This window comes from Ailuropoda melanoleuca, chromosome 6 (assembly GCF_002007445.2).
Source record: "Ailuropoda melanoleuca isolate Jingjing chromosome 6, ASM200744v2, whole genome shotgun sequence".
In the NCBI taxonomy this organism is placed as follows: Eukaryota; Metazoa; Chordata; class Mammalia; order Carnivora; family Ursidae; genus Ailuropoda; species Ailuropoda melanoleuca.
Genome location: NC_048223.1, coordinates 123,366,048 through 123,383,873, shown reverse-complemented (window position 1 = coordinate 123,383,873; position 17,826 = coordinate 123,366,048). Strand labels below are relative to the sequence as shown.

General features: G+C 39.3%; 1 long non-coding RNA gene across 1 annotated transcript in view; it reads right to left on the bottom strand.

Moving 5' to 3' along the window:
- Positions 1-17,826, bottom strand: part of LOC117802773 — a 173,030-nt gene that overhangs the window by 85,359 nt on the left and 69,845 nt on the right. The window contains exon 2 of the long non-coding RNA XR_004626311.1: positions 4,904-5,033. This is a non-coding gene — a long non-coding RNA (uncharacterized LOC117802773). The remainder of the gene's footprint in view (positions 1-4,903; positions 5,034-17,826) is intronic.

The following is a 17,826-nucleotide window of genomic DNA, read 5'->3' as shown; positions in this document are numbered from 1 at the left end:
TTCATTGGGATGAAATCCTCAAGGAATAAGGTATGAGTCAGATCTCATTTCTTAGAGTCTATCACCTCATACATCTAATTTGGATTACTTTCCCTCAAGCACATCAACTTTCATTTAGTGATTTGAAAGGGCTTTTTTTTTTTTTAAAGATTTTTTATTTATTTATTTGGCAGAGATAGAGACAGCCAGCGAGAGAGGGAACACAAGCAGGGGGAGTGGGAGAGGGAGAAGCAGGCTCATAGAGGAGGAGCCTGACGTGGGGCTCCATCCCATAACGCCGGGATCACGCCCTGAGCCGAAGGCAGATGCTTAACCACTGTGCCACCCAGGCGCCCCTGAAAGGGCTTTTAATACATCTCTGCTGATGTACGTCCTTGTGTGCCTACCTGGCCATCTCTCCGTGAGTGGTCTCAGCTATCAGACATTTCAACTCTCACCATCATGTATGTGGCACCCTAAACTATGTCTAAACCCAGAGATCCACATCTACGTATCAGGTTGCTCCCTGGGTTTCTCCCAGTGAGCATCAGGCAGGTGTCTCAAATATACTATATTAAATACTAAAGTTATCATCCATTTTCCAAGTCTGTGCCTCTTACAATGCTCCTTATCTCCATGAATGACTTCCTAATCAGCCCAGCCACAAAGGTTAAAACCTCATGATTGCATATAGCACCCAGTGCTCCATGCAATACGTGCCATCCCTAATATCCATCACTGGGTTGTATACGCAAACAATGAATCATGGAACACTACATCGACAGCTAATGATGTACTATATGGTGACTCACATATCAAAATAAAAAAATAATAAAAAAACCCCTCATGATTGCCTTGACTTCTCTTCTTCCCCCTCATCCTAATGCATTCAGTAATAAGTATTATTGATCAAGATAATTTTGGCTATAGGGTAATGAGAATTCCAATATAAGCCAGCTTAACCAACAACAAAATGTGATTATTTCATTAATAATTAGTCCAGAGAAGAGTAGGCACCAAATATCAAGGTTCTGACATGACTTTACTCAGATTTTCTTGGCTTCCCTAACTCTGACCTCCCTGTGCGAGTTTCGGTAGCACACTGACCACAAACTGACTACAGCAAGCATAGCCATCGTTATCTGTAAAACAATATTCAGAGTTTCTTTGGGGGGAAATTGTCTCTTCTTGTACTTCTTTCTTAGGATTGAGGACATCCTCAATAGATGCTTCTCAAAACATGAAAACACACCCTTATTTTGGCTCTCCTCTTCCTCATTCCCACTCTCCCTATCTCCTCACTCCTTTTTCCTGGAAGAACATCCCCAAATAAACTACCTGAACCTAAATTCTCATCTCAGGCTCTGCTTTCAAGAGGATTCAAATTAAGAGATAACATGAGGGCACGGTTTTTCATCCATTTCTCAACTGTGTAGTCTCAGTATTGGTTCTATTCCAAGAGGTCTCTCCCACACCTAAAAAATAGTGTGAGTCACTTGGACTTGTCCATGCCCATTCGGAGCTTGATCTTGTGGCCAGGCTGATGAAATGTGCCACTTAGCCAAGGCTGAGTCATATGCTTATCGAGAACTGGAGATCGTGGTCAGCCCCACCAATGTCACATATGTGGATAGGTAGAGTGTATTTCCATGGAAAGTCACAGTTAGGTTATCAAAGGGAGGAAGAATAAATGCTAGGTAGATTAAACAACAGAAACTCATTCAGAAAGTCACCAGAGCCCCTTTATCTATGGTAGCCACAGGTGACTCTGACAGCAGAGAGGAGTAAGGAGTCCACAGTATCTTCACCAAGGGACTGATATCATTGCCAACTAGGATTGGTAATGACCTAGAAAATGATTTCACCCAAGCTTTTCAAGTGTTGGAGAAGTTCAGAGAGGGATTAAGCCCCTTCGCTTGACTAGTACAGCCAAACAATGGGTAGTTCTGGATCAGGAATCCAAGGCTCCAACCTTCCAAGGCCAGGCTAATTGCACTGTAAAAACTGAAGTGGAAAAAAATAATTATCCATCCCTCCCTATAGTGGCTGCCGCCTCAGCGAGCCTGACAGTTCCAAGTTATAAGGACTACAGAATTATGCTTCCGAGTTATAAGGACTACAGAATTATGCTTCAAAAACACCACATTATTATAAAAATGATGGACTTGGCTCTAGGACAGGCCCCTTTCTGGATTTACTAATTCAGCCCATTAAGTCTAATCTGTGTCTATAAAGAAAAATGTTGACCCCTGATTTACATAGCTTACAAGACATATTTCTTTTCACATGCAGAGTGCCTGGGACAGTCCCTGACTCAGCTCTCAGCTGCCCGGCTTTCACGATGATTTAGGAAATAACAGAGAAAATAGGATTGCAAGGCAGAGAAAACAGATTGGGCTGGAAGCTTTCAGAGCAGAAGAGGGCTGTTCCTTGCTTTTGTTGGAGATGGGGTGGCTGGGAAAGTGGCATGGGGCAGGGGTGCAGAGGGAGAGATAGGAAGGTTTGGGGGAGGTGTGTCTGTTTGCACAGTGAGGACAAAGTCATTGAGCTGAATGAATAAATAAAGAAGATCTGATTAGGGTTAAAATATAGTATATATATGAACATCCTCGACAGCCAGTGTTGCTTACAGAATGAGGCTACGGGGGCAGGAGGGAGAGGTGTAGGAAAGGAAAGGAGAAGCTAAATTTAAGAGACACCATCAAGAGGAACAGAAAACAGAACTTATACTTATCATTAGTGTTATAAAGGCAACTGGCAGAGCGTAAAGCTTAGCAGTAGTACTCTCAGATGCTGGGGAGAGGTGGGTGAGATGGGAGGAAAACAATAAATCAAGAAATCCAGTTTCAAATGTAGTACTTAGAGTAATGGAGGCCAACAATGGAATAAATAAAGCAGAAATGGTATGAAAAAGAGGCTGTTTCTGAGCAGTGGCATTAAAAGTGGGAAGGGGCGAGTATTCACTACACTGTGAGCTCTCCTGTGCTACCTGAATCATTACCATTGCCTGCACTGCTCTGCAATTTGAAAAACAAGTGTCATATTTCGACCGTCATCCTGTTAGCAGGGACTGTCCACCTGTTCTGTGCCAGGCACTGTACTTGGGTTTGGAAATTCAAACATAAATAAGGCAGAGCAAAGGGGTAAGTGTCAAAATGGAGAAATCGTTCTGGTTGCGAGAAATCCAAGAAAAGCCTGGGAAAGATTTCCCACAAGGGCAACACAGGAAGTGGATATTGAAAAATGAAGAGGCCAAGAGACAAGAATACCCAAAATACTAGAGGCACGGAATGCAATGAAATCTTTGAGCAACTTCAAATTGTACAAGATTGCTGGTGTATTTGATGAAAGATTATAAGGAAAAATGAGCTCAAGTCAGGAAGGTGCCATGTTACGCCATATTAAGAGGCTTAAATACTAAAGTTATCGTATTACGCCATATTAAGAGGTTGAATTATATTTTGTAGGTCAGGGATTGTAAACTCAAATACACGGAACATTAGTTGAGCAGGGGCGCCTGGGTGGCTCAGTTGGTTGGGCGTCTGCCTTTGGCTGGGGTCATGATCTGGGGTCCTGGGATCCAGTCCCGTATCAGGCTCCCTGTTCAATGGGGAGTCTGCTTCTCCCTCTGCCCCTTTGCCTGTTTGTGCTCTCTCTCTCTTGCAAACAAATAACTAAAATCTTAAAAAAGAAGAACAATAGTTGAGCTGATCATGGAAATAAGACGAAGGGGAAAGGCAGTGATGGGTGAGATCACATGTCCCAGCTAGACGAGAGGTACAGTAACTTGCTACCAATCACGTGTTCCAACCCTGCATCACAGACTTTGGGGTTTCTCAAATAAAACTAGGATTCACAATTTTTATGTGAAACCTCTGAATCTGAAAATATTGGCAACATTATTAGTCAGGTTATGCTGTGCTGTGCTGTGATAACAAAGGAGCCCCCCCGCTCCATGGTGGAACATCATAATGGTTTATTTCTCACTCACACGTAGTCCAATGGGGATAGAACATCCCTCTTCCTAGTGGTACCTACGTCAGCAGGATCCCACAGTCTTCAAGGTCATTGACTCAGGAGAGGAGCAAGCACATTGACTCTTAACAGCCTTGGCGGCAGACATCCATTGGCTAGAAGAAGCCACCTGCCTTCAATCTAATTTAACGGACACAGGGAAGTATCACAGCACACCCTTAACTATGTCTGCCGCAGCAACTGATACAAATTTCATTTTTAAATACCACACGATCTTAATTCTAATGGTTGCTTTTGGCAGAGAAGTGACAGATTAAGAAGACCTCTGCCATAGTCAAGGATCGAAGATTTAAAAAAAAAAAATCACATTTTCGTTTTACGAAAAATAATTCCAAAACTGCTGACTGAAGAGGGTAATCCTGGAGGAAGGATTTTTTTTTTTAATTGCCTTGGAGAGCAATATTGAAGACCAGATCAGGACAGGACACGACAGGAATGGTAGGGCCAGAAGAGAAAAGATGACATAAGTGGTATTAATTCTCTTACTTAGCAAATACACAGCATGCCCACAACGTTTCTGTGAAATGCCCAAGGTTGCAAAGTTAATAAGCAGCTGTCCAGAACCTCTTTCTGAGTCCAGCACACTTCTCATTACATTGGTAGAATGGTGGAAAGGAAAACTAATGGAAATATAAAATCTTTGACTTTGAGAGTTAGGCTTTGGGGAGCTTATCTAATGCAAACACTCAATGCCATCGGATTTTGTTCATAACTGATTTTAAATGTGAACCCCCTCAAAGATATTACTTTCTTCTTAACTTATAAGACCTGCCAATGGGTAAACATCAAACAGATAATGTATTCATTTTTTAACCTTGATTTAGACTCTTTTCCTATCACCTTCTGGGAAATCCTCAGCTTAAGAAAGAAATGTTTTTATCTTTCTCACCTCTAAACGTGTCCTAGTGCTGGAACAGTAAGCATTCTAATCAGCATGGCTCCCAACCATCTGTGATGAGATTTCTTCGGGAGGATTCATCTCAGTCTCTAATGCTCAGAAGTAGTTAATCCACTTGAGCCTAAAGCAGAAAGAAAACAGAGAAAGGAAAACGGCTGGGAAGGAGGGAGTGCATGTGTGGGGGAGAGAAGATGGATTAAATGTAGCAGTGCTTTTTTGCCCTAAAGCTTCAGAAAATGAGAACATAATGCATCTGTGTAAGAGCACATAAAAAAATTAATGTTAAGGAAAAAGTTCTAATATTAATTACACGGAGACTTCATAGCGGGTGCGGGATTAGCCATTTTACATGGTCCTTTCAGTGCTCCTGGCCTACCTCCTCACGTGGGGGCTAAAGTTATCCCCATTTTACAAATGAGCAAACTGAGACAGAAATGCACCAGAACACGAGCTCCCAGAGAATCCCTGTTATTTATACCCGATGCCTGAGTTTTTGCCTTTTTCTCATAACCTACGTAACAGCCGTATATCCGGACTCAACAAATGTTTATCAAGTATTTACCATGAACTCCAAACTCGGACAAAATTCATTTCATTTAATCTTTAAAATAATCCCACGAGGTCAGGATTGTTCCAATTATTACAACAAAGGAAAGGGAAGTGCAAAATAAAAAGCATGAGAAGCCCGGAGTTTTATTCCAGGTGCCAGTGGAGATACAGGCCAGAAAGTCAACTTTCTGAGGAAGGGGGCCTCTGCATTTGGGCATTTTTTCTACTTTCCTTGGGAAAGTCTTCCTGATAATGAGTCTCTCTAGGTTTCCTCATCTCCTCTGGTCTTTCTCTCTTTGCCTAGAGGACCTACTGAACGAATATGCGGGAGGAAAATAATTTTAATTATGACAACCATTTGGGGATATATATATATCATCAGCACGCACCCTTATAACAGCAGCGTGAGGCATATGTTAACAGAACAGCCAGTATAATGATGTCCTTAAGGGAAATTACTTTGTTGAAAAGGTAAATAGATCTGAGTGTGAAGTTGGTCTCTGGGGCATCTCTGTTATGAAGGTTTGAGCAAACATTTGAAACTGTATGATTCTCACATACAAAAGCCATTGTTGGAACATAATCTAAATGGGTTAAACATCTGGATGATAGTCACGAGGTCGAACACACAGTAAAAACTATATGCCACAAATGCAAAAATGTGGGAAAATGGGACCCGTCATCAATAGAAACAGTCCCGAGATAATTTGGATGATGGAATTAGCAGACGAGAACGTGCAAACAGCTATTGAAATCATGTTCATGGAAAGGGTGGACCCAGGCATGAATAGATGGGGAATCTGAGTGCAGAAATGAAAACTACAGAAAAGAGACAAATGGAAACTCCAGGGCTGAAAAGTCTCATATCAGAGCAATAGCAACAAAAAGAAGCAAACAATTTGCCGGATGAGTATGCTGAGATTTTTGTCTACTTATTGTACCAAATCCTGAGGAAGAGTGATAACGTCTCCAATTATGATTATAGAAATGGATATTTTTAACTTTAGTATTACCATATTTTGCTTTATGGAGTTTGTAACTCCATTAGTAAATGCACAACCATGACAGTTAGTGTTATGTCCACTTGGCTACACCATGGGGTACACAGATATTTGGTAAACATTATTCTAGGTGTTTCTGTGAGGATATTTTTGGATGAGTTTAACATTTAAATTGATATACTGAGTGAAAGAGATTGCCCTGCGTACTGTGGGTGGGCCTTATCTAATCAGTTGAAGGCCTGAATAGACCAAAAGGACTGACCCTCCCCGAAATCAGGGAAGATTCTTCTACCTGACTGCCTTTAAGCTGAAACATCAATTGTTTCCTGTCTTTGGACTCACACTGAGACATGGGCTTTTGCTGAGTCTTGAGCCTGCCAGCCTTCAGACTCCTGATTCTCAGGCTTTTGGATACACACTGGACCCACATCATCAGCTCTCTGGAGTCTGCAGCTTGCAGACTATAGATCTTGGACCCTGTCAGCCTCCATGATAGTGTGAGACAAGTCCTTGTAATAAATCTCTTTCTGTGTATATGTATACACATCATATTGGTTATGTTTTTCTGGAGAATCCCAACTAATATAATAATTAAATTAGATTGTTATGTCTTCCTGGAGAATGATTATTTTGCACTCTTTGTCAGGTAATTTCTAGATCGCCATATCTTTGGAGTTAATGGACCTTTATTAGTTTCCTTTGGTGGTGTCATATTTTCCCGATTCTTCATGATCCATGTAGCTTTGTGCTGCTGCCTGTGCATTTGAAGGGGCAGACGGCTCTTCCAGTCTTTACAGACTGGTTTTCAGCAGGTAAAAACATTTTCTCGTCAGTTTCCTGGGCTGATGACATTGCCTCTAGAATCACCATCATAAAGGGTTGGAGCCAGGTCTGTCTGGGCTGTTGCTGGGTCTGTGGTGGGGTCAGAGGTTGGTGGACTTGTCACCACCAGCGACTTGGGTGGGCGTGGATCTTGTCTGGTCCCTGAGTGGATGGAAATGCCTCCAGGAACTTAGTTCAGCATTTCAGACTCTCAGTTCGGTCCACAGATAGATGGCCTGATACCAGGTACACGGTGGGTGTGGCTCCCACCAGTTCCCTAAGAGGGCACCTGCCTGGTCACTGAGTGGTCCCTAGAGAGGGTAACACTGGCACCAAACCATGGGTGAGGGGCTGGAACCACGCCCCATGACTGCTGGAGATTCCGCAGCCGAGACCAGCGTCTACAGATCTGCCTCTGGAGGCAAAGATGGCCATGACCCCACCAGGTGTCTGAGTGGAGGCACAGATGGGTAGGTCTTTCTGAGTGTGGCTGGGGAGGGCTGGGGCTGAATTATAGTCAGTCTGAGGTTTGGGGTTCACTCTGGGGGCACAGGCAGCCATGTGTCCTGCTGGGTTTCTGGGTGGGCAGTACTGCTCGTGTCCACAACTGGAAGGGGTTAGAGTCACAGGGCCATTTCGGATCTGTTGTTGGATCCAGGTTGGCTATTCTGCCTTTAGGGGCAATTAATGGTCAGGTCTCCCATTGGGTACCTGGGTCAGTGGGACTGTTGCAGTTAGTGGCTGGAAGGGACTGGAGCCGAGTCCCAGGATCATTTCAAGACCTTCTGTCAGACTAAGATTGTTTGACTTTCCTCTACAGGCATGACGGGCATGTCTCCCTACAGGGCCCTGGACCACAGGGACTTCTCACAGACTGGTTGGATGGGGCTGGAGCCAAACATAGGGACATTTTAGGATCTCTGGGGGTGTCAATGGGAGTGTCTCTTGCTGGGTCCCTGGGCTAGCAGGACTGTCCCTGGACTGTAGCTGGGAGTGGCTGGAGCCTAGTGAAAGGGCTGTTTCAGGGTGGGCTTGTGTCCAGGGGCTTCCAGACCAAGGCCAAGAGAGCCTGAAGTCAGGTCACAGGTTGCTTCAGGGTTCACAGCCCAGACTAAGGTCTCTGGGCTTATTACTGAAGGTATCGGTGGGTGCAACTCCTCCTCCCTTGGCATATGGTGCTGGTGACAGGCTGATGACGGCCAAAGGAGGCTGTAGCCTAGTCCGCAGGGGTACAGAGCTGTTTCTGGGCCTGCAGCCAGAGCCAGTCAGTCAGCCAGCCACCTGTGTGGGGTCTCTTGGTCTTGAACTCTACCCGGGCTCCCCAATCTCCTACCTGGGTCCCACAGCCCCCACAAAGGCACTTTTGTCCAAGGACGGCTGCCCAGTCACTGTGCTGAGGGGAGACAGAAGCAGAGAACTGGGTATCCCACCATCTTGCCAATATCATCAAAACTGTTTTTATTTATTTATTATTTTTTTTTGGTAGTTTTACGGTTTTATTAGCACAAATACGACGCACATATAAGCTGTCTATTCATTTTCTTCACTGCGCAGACTGGCATGGGGATTGGCGACTCTGATGGCCAGCTGGGCTGTTCTTTCCACAGTGGCCCTGCAGTTCTTGGAGGGGACACCGTGAGCAGTCTCTACACAGTGAGATTTGTTGCACATCAGCAGTACTAGGAACTTCCAGAAGCCACTGGGCAGCACGTGCTTTGTCTTCTTGCTGCTCCCGTAACCAGTGTGGGACGTCAACATCTGGTCCTTGAATCTTCTGTACCCCCAACTGTCAACGCCTTGGGTTTCTACCAGTCGCGCTTAATTTTGACGTATCCGTCTGACGGGTGCCGGATGAACTTCTTGGTCCTCCTTTTCAGGAACTTGGGCTTCACCAGAGGTCTGAGGGCGGCCGTGATGCCGAGCAGGGGATGGCTGCCCCCTGCTCAGGCAGCACCAGGGAAGAGACAAAACTGTGTTTTTGAATCTCTGATTGATTTCAAGGTTTCTCTTGGTCTTTTGCTTTAAGCTGATGATTTTAATTTTTAAAACTGTTGTTTTAAATTTTAGTTTGACTCTGGTGTTCCTTGTTTGGTTTCCTTTGTATTTATCCTACTTAGAGTTTGCTCAGTTTATTAGACCTTTATTTTTTTCCAGTAATTTTTCTGCCCTAGTGTTACTCTCTTTTCTCGCTAGAGATTTAATGACTCAAATTTTAGGCTATTTTCTTTTTATTATATCAAAAGTTCTGGTGGTTCTTTTTTCCCTTTCTTTTGTTTTTCTGTTCTTTGCCGAGCCTAAGATTGAAATCAGGTGAAAGCTACCTAATTTTGTTTTTTTTGTTATAGAAAGATTGTTTTGGCTATTCTAGGTCCTTTGAATTTCTACGTAAATTTTAGAATCAATTTGTTAATGCTACGAAAACAATTGCATTGAATCAATAGATGAATATATATTTAGTAATCATATTGTACTGATAAATAAAGATAATGGAAATATGAGACTTCTTTTAACCAAACAATAAAAATGGGATATATGATTATCAACCTTACAAAATAAGAGGGAGAAAGAGGCAATTAGAAAAGGATAGTGATCAGGAAAGAAGCGTTAGTGGATGGACATATATCTGAACATGCCTGTAATCAAAACACATAAACTAATTAACCTTTTAACAAAGGTTATCACAATAATACGAAGAAAGCTATCCATTTCTACATCTTATTGATCACAAGAGACCCACTTAAAATAAAACTGCAAAGTAGGTTAGATATAGGTAGGAAAATACAAATGATGCATATTCTAAGCAAGGGAATGTAGACACAGGCATCTCACTATTTTAAAAAGTGGAACTTAAAAGAAATAGCATTAATAAGAATGAAGATGTTCATTTTTTAATATTAAAAATATCAATAACAGTACTTGGCATATAGTGGATTGTGAATAAATAAATATAGCAAGAGGAAAAAAAACATGATTTTATGCTTCCTGAAACTGACAGATCAAGAATATTGAAGACTGGGGGCACCTGGGTGGCTCAGTCGTTAGGCGTCCGCCTTTGGCTCAGGGAANAACATGATTTTATGCTTCCTGAAACTGACAGATCAAGAATATTGAAGACTGGGGGCACCTGGGTGGCTCAGTCGTTAGGCATCCGCCTTTGGATCAGGGAGTGATCCCGGCGTTCTGGGATCGAGCCCCACATCAGGCTCCTCTGCTAGGAGCCTGCTTCTTCCTCTCCCACTCTCCCTGCTTGTGTTCCCTCTCTCGCTGGCTGTCTCTCTCTCTGTCAAATGAATAAATAAAATCTTTAAAAATAAAAGAATATTGAAGACTGGAAAGTATATAAATTATTTAAATTAAATTAAATTATTTAATTATTTGAATAGTACAATTAATGTAATGCAAGCATCTACATATAAATTATTTAAATTAAATTAAATTATTTAATTATTTGAATAGTACAATTAGTAATGCAAACATCTACACCCAACAAATAGAAATAGGATTTTTTATGAATACATTCTCTTTTAAAAAACTGACCATATACAAGTCACAGAATAAGTCTTATAGTCTTAAGAAAGTCATATAATCAATGTTATATATACCAGTGCTTTTCAACCTTTATTGTAAATAAGAATCACCTACTAAGCTTGTTAAAACAGAAGACAGCTGGCCTCAATCCCTAGAGATTCTGATTCAGTACATTTGGCTGCAGCTTAAGAATTTACATTTTAAACAAATATAAGCTAATGACCCAGTCCCTGGACCAGACTTTGATAGTACATTCTCTTACAACAATATAAATGACTTCAAAATCACTAATGAAAATTTCTTTAAAAACAAACAAAAGCATGTGCCTAAAAGTTATTTTTTTAATGTTCATAATTATTCAGGGGTTAAGAAAAATATCACGATGAAAATTGCAAAATATTTTGTAATGAACTATGAAAGCATTAAATCAAAACCTCGGAGATTAAGTCAATGTGATATTTAGAAGTATATAGCCTGATATATATTTATTTGTGAAAATCAACAATATGGGAATTAAATGAGTTATAGTTTCAATTCAAGAAGCCAGAAACAAACAAACAAAAATAGTTCTACTTCTGGTAATGAAGACCTAGCTTGCAGCAGTCCAAAACTCCTGCTGAGAACATAGAGAATAGATGAATAAAATACAAAAATAATTTGAATGCACAAAGAGTCACTGAGGGAGCCAAAATGAGGACCATAAAAAGAAGAGAAATGCATTGGGGTGAGTCAGATCTTCTATGCCACTTTTTCCTGCAAGGCATTAATACATTTTGTGTATTCCAGGCTGAGAAGTTTAACACAAAGATAATGCTAAGGAATAGAGAAACTAATCATAAATTTGGCACTCTCTTGAGGCTAGAGAGAATAACACAGACTTTATGGTTACTGAGATAATCAATACTTAAGAAGCAAAGATGCCACAGATTAGGAACTGCACAGGAAAGAGCCTGGTAGCCTCCCCATTGATCACCAAAGACATCTGCTTATTCATCTGTGAAGAAAGCCAAAAGACTGCAGCCAGGAGATTGAGGAGCTGAACAGCTAAATAGAGCATCATTTGGGGAGTATATAACTTATATTTCTTGGTGACCAAGAAAAAGGAATGCTGATAAATATCCCAGATGTTCTCTAGGGACTTCCAAACATATAAATATATTGTTACATATTCCTAGGAATAAGAGAAAAGAAAATAGTAAATCAGGTTTTATAGTGAAACCCAGTTTCAGACAAACTTAATTAACTGATTATGATAAACTCATAAACTAACCAAATTGATATGTATAGAATACTGAAACCTGTAATTTCAGGAAACACAATCTTTTCAAGTACCTATCCAACATTCATCAAAATTAACCAAATGATGGGCAATGGACTAGTCTCAGCAAATTTCAAATATTAACACAATTTAGAATTTAATTTCTGCCTACATGGAAAATAAACTAGAAAGCAATAACATATAAAAATATTCTTATATATTTGGAAATTAAGACATATGCTTATACACAATGTATGAATCAATATAATAATCCAAAAGGAAATCAAAAAACATTTTTAGGTGAATGTAATGAAAATATGTCTGTCAAAAATACCACTCAAGTACACTTACAGCTAAACCTATACCTTTAAATGCACGTTAGAAAAGAAGAAAAGTGGAAATTCAAAGATCTAAATGTTCATCTCGAGAAGTATGAAGAAAAAGGATAATTAAAATTTCTCCAGAAGGAAAAAAGATGGAGATCAAAACAGAAATTAATAAACTAGGAAATACGCAGGAGAGAAAATAAACCGACATAAGCTGATTCTTTGAAATGAAGAACAAAACTGATAAACATTTTTGAAAGCTGATCAAGAAAAGAATGATGGTACAAATTACAAATATCAGGAACATAAAAAGGGATTTCACCACAAATCTGACAGACACAAACATGATAAAAAGAGGATACTATAAATGATATTTTTCCAATAGATCTGAAAATTTACATTGAAAAGACAAATCCTGAAACTTCCCAAAACTGACACAAGAGAAGATAGAAAACATAAATAATCCTAAATCTTCCTATTGTACTTGTTTCTTTTATTTGTTATTGTTTTCTATTTTCATTAAAAATCTTACAAGACTGATAACCAGGTCAATGAATTCCTCCAACATTTTAAGGAAGAAAATGAACTACACACAAATTCTTCTAGATAACATTAAAAATTTTTTTTCAACTTCATTTTATCATACCAGCATAAGCCCAATACCAAAAATAGGTAAGAACATCTTCAAAAAGAAAAAATTACAGGTCAATCTGCCTAAAAACTATGATTATACCATATTTTTAGCAACAGAATTGTTAGCTAAATTATAACACTGTAACCAAATTAGGAATAAAATCAATTTTCCTTAACTGCCATGTGAAATCTATAACGAAATGTATATATACACTTCAGTAAATACTATTGTTAATGATGGAATATTGAAAACTTTCCTTCATAAAATTTGAAAAAAAGACAATGATGCTCAAAACCATTTCTATCAAATATTCTACAGGAAGTCCTATGAGTTCAAGATCAAGTAAATTCAAAATGACAAATAAGCATGTGAAAAGATCTAAAAATAATTTATATTAGGCAATTGTAATTTAAAATAACACTGTATGTTAGATACATGACATTATTGTCATGTATTTATCAAAAACCCTGAGAACTTTACAGCACATAAGTGAAGCTGAATGTTGAAAAAAAAATTTTTTTTTTATTTATGAGATTAGGACATCCCAAGAAAGAATGTGGACTATGACAAAAGAACCTAAATGTATTACAAATGTATGAAACAATCTCAGTGAAGGGGATACAAATAAACAGCGTGATACTACTGTAACAGACTGAAGCAATTAAGTAAATGGATGATAAATAAAGGGAGTGAGGTTTTTTTGCTGTTGGAGTTAGAATTTACAAATAAGGCAGGAAGTTAGAATGATCCATATGGTCATGCATTAGAATTGGAAACATCAGTATGAATTCATGTTTAGTTAGGTTTAATCAATGGTGCTGAGCCAATCTGACATCTGTAAGTAAACAAAGTCAAAACTGAATTATCAAACAAAACTTGACTTCCACCTGACATGATACAAAAATTCACTTTCAAGTGGATTGCTGATCTATATGTTAACTGTGAAAGGTAAAACAATAAAGCTCCTACAAGACAATGTAGGAGAGTAATTCAGTGACTTCTGAAGAAGGAAAGATTTTTAAAATCTGATAGAAAAGTCACCAACAGGAAAAGGCCAAACAATTAGACTGCACTGAAATTAAGAACAGAGGTTTCCACCAATAACCATTGTTTAAAAAACAAAAAGGAAAGCCACTAGGTGAAAGAAGATATTTGCAAGAAATGTATTTGACAAACACCTGATCCAGAATTCATGGATAGGGCTTAAAATTGATAAGTAAAAGACAAACAAACCAATATAAAAATATAGAAAAGATCAGGTACTTTATAAAAGAAGATATCCAAATAGCAATAAACAATGAAAAGGTGCTTAATAAATCATTAGTGCTGGGGGAGGTCATGGAGAGGATATGACTGCTGGTTGACTTGTGAGTTGGACTCCAGTAATCAGAGGCTCCTCACTCCTTCCCCTGTGGAATGTGCATTCCACTTGACTTTCCCACTCCCAGAAGCTGCCCCAAGGACAGAGCCTTAGACAGTGATGTGGTTGGTGTTGAGATCACCTGGAAGGTACACGTGACTAAAGCCAGTCAAGGCCTCTATATGCACTTAAGATTTGACAGATAGATGCAGAGATCTACTCCTCTTGTGGCATCCAAGGGAAGCTTCCTACGTCAGTCCCCTTGCTTATTAAACCTGCCACCACCAATCTGGAGTAGCTCTTTCTTCAGTCTCTCTCTGCCCTCCATGTTTCAGATCACACCTGGGAAGCTCCCTAGGAGGTTGCAAACCACAGTTAGAAGCATGTGAATTCAAACCAAGTGAGATATCACTACCCTAGACCAGAAAGCTTAATATATGTGTGTGTGTGTATATATATATATAGTCTAACTATAGCATCTACAGTTAAAGATGTGAAACAATTGTAACTCTCATTTCACTCTGGAAAACCATTTGGCAGTATCTGCTAAAGTTGAACATACACATCAACTATGACCCAGCATTTCCACTTCTAGATACATACTCAATAGAAGTGCAGATCAATGAGAAACAAAAGTCAAGTGCAAGGATATTCATACAACATTTTACTTATACTATTGAGAAATGGAGATTTTCATCATTAATAGAATGGATAAATAAATCACTGTATATTATTCATCAAAAGGAATATTATATACCAATGAAAATGAGTAAACTACATATATGCGCAACAAAATTAGTTAATATCACAGCACAATATTGGATTAAAGAAGCCAGCTAAAAAGGAGAATATATGATATATCCTGCAAAAATAGACAAAACCAGTTTGTGTTGTTAGACATCAAGATGGTGGCTACTTTCATAAAGGAGGGCCAAAGAGTGACATAGAGAGGTACGAGTGGGGTTTCTGGGGCTGGTGATGGTATTGTTCTATTTCCTGATCTATGTTGTGGTTACACCCATGTGCTCCTATTTTGAAAATTCATCCAACTTTCACTCATAATTTATGACTTTTGTATGCACAATAAACATCAGTAGAAAAGAATATAAATGCTAGAAAAGAAGACAAAACTTAAAGAATGTGGAGGCCAAGAATGATAGTGGTAGGAGCAAAAATTAATGTGACAATAAACAAAAAGGATAAAGAAAATCAATAATCAAAGTTACTTTTAGAGGGAGAAACAACAATAAAAAGGCAAACCTGTAGCAAATCTACTCAAGAAATAAAGGGGAATAACTTTTTAAAAGAATAAATTTCAATCCAGAAATAAAGGGATTTTTTAAAAGAATATTTTCCTAGCCCTTCCCAGCTTGTGCTGTAGCTGTGTTTATTTGAGACTTCCATTTTCAAGTGCTTTTAAACTATAGCTAAGGTTTATTTCCATCTTTCTTTTCATTAATTCCAGAGGCAATGGTCTATTGTTTGTGACTCAACATTCTGGATTTGCATAATAGAAAACATGCAATTCTTTTTAGAATCTCAAGAGAAATAATTCAACACATTTGTCTTTTTCAGCATCATTACCAGTTATGACACTAACATCATGAAAAATACCAATACTCATTCTAAAATAGTCACAAATATTTAATTTAACTTGCAATACATTACCTTCCACTTAACAACAGCTACGCATTTAGCTCCTGGTTTTCATTTGTAATTTATTAATTCCATCAGCATATACTGAGTTTTCAGTAAATGCTGGCCACAGGTCTAGACCCTACAATGCAGCAGTGCATAAAACATGACCCCTTCTCTACAAAAGCTCTATTTCCATAGGGCAACGACATGGACACACATAAACAGCTACATTGCAGGGTATTATGTGCCAACAAAGAAATAAGTGTGGGTCATATGGAGGCTCAGAGGAGAAAATAATTAAGTTTGTTTAAAGGATGAGCTGATAACTGCAGGAAGGAGCATTAGCACGCTGTCCTCAGGAGGTACATGGTGTGGAGGAAGGCTCAGAGACAATTATGGGAATATTCAAAGGGCTCTATTTGTGAAAGACATAGCAAGCCATGCTAAGATGTTCAACAGCAGCCTACAGGCAGAGGAGAGCCCTAGAGGCTCCTACACAGTCGTGTGAGGAGGTCCAATTTGATTTTGAAAGACAACATTCTGTTCATTTTGCTCTCCAGGTCCTGTGAGTGTCTCACCACCACTAAATTGTACCAGGAATGTTCTTCACATCTCCCTGCTTCTGGCCTTGCAATGCGCCATCATCAGTCTCCTTTTCAAACATTGTCTGTCTGCCAACATAAAAGTCACATGTTCACAGAACTACTCCTGAGCCTCTGGCATAGTTAGTTTCTCCCTCCACAGTATCTGCATGTTGTCTTGCATTTATACTATTACAAAAGCCACCCCACTGGATTATAGTTATATTTCCATATAGGTCACTGCCACTGGCCCTGGGGATCTGAGGATGGTGGGCCCTGTCTTCTTATTTGTAGCCTTAGTGCCCTGAGAAGCTCTAAGTGCATATGGATATTTAATCAAGGTTTGTTAAATGTACATCTCAAACACACAATTTAAGTACATGGTCTATCAAATCACCATAAACAGTCAAATTTTTATATTGTGAAATATCATTCAACAATATATCTATTTGATGATTTTAAAGTTTTTTTTTTAAATCAGTGTCTGTCTATATTGAAAAAAATTCATAAATGCTTCAAAAAGAAGAAAAGATTCTAACATTTACTGGACACTACCTAGAAGCTAGTCTATGCTAGGAATACTGTATGCTGTGTGATGGTTAATTTTATGCATCATCTTGGCTAGGCTGTAGTGACCACTCGATTGATCAGGTACCAGGCTAGATGTTGCTGTGAAGGGATTCTTTTTACATGTAATTAACATTTAATCAGAAGATTTTGAGTAGAGCAGATTATCCTCCAAAATGTAGGTGGGCCTCATTTAATCAGTTGAAGGCCTTACAAAAAAAGACTGGACGGTCCATCAAGGAGAAAGAAATTATGCCTTGTAACTCAAGATTGCAACAGCAAAAGTATGAACTCTTGCTGGAATTTCCACCCTGCAAGTCTGCTTTGAAATTTTGCACCTATCAGTATTCACAGTCATATGACCCAATTACTTAAAATCTGCCCCCCCCCATCCCTCTCATCTCTGTGTCCTGCTTCTCTGGAAAACCCTGACTAATACAACATGATATCATTTAACCATCATAGCCAGCTTCAGAGCAGTATTATTCTCATTTTTCCCAAAGTCATGGAGGGTCAGAAAGTTTAAGTATCTTGAATAGTCCATGGGTCAACATTACTATCGCTCACCAATATCCATTCCCCCCCAGGGTGACTAGGCATTCTGATTTCCCTGAGATTGTCCTGGTTTTAGGACATAGGATGTATGCCTT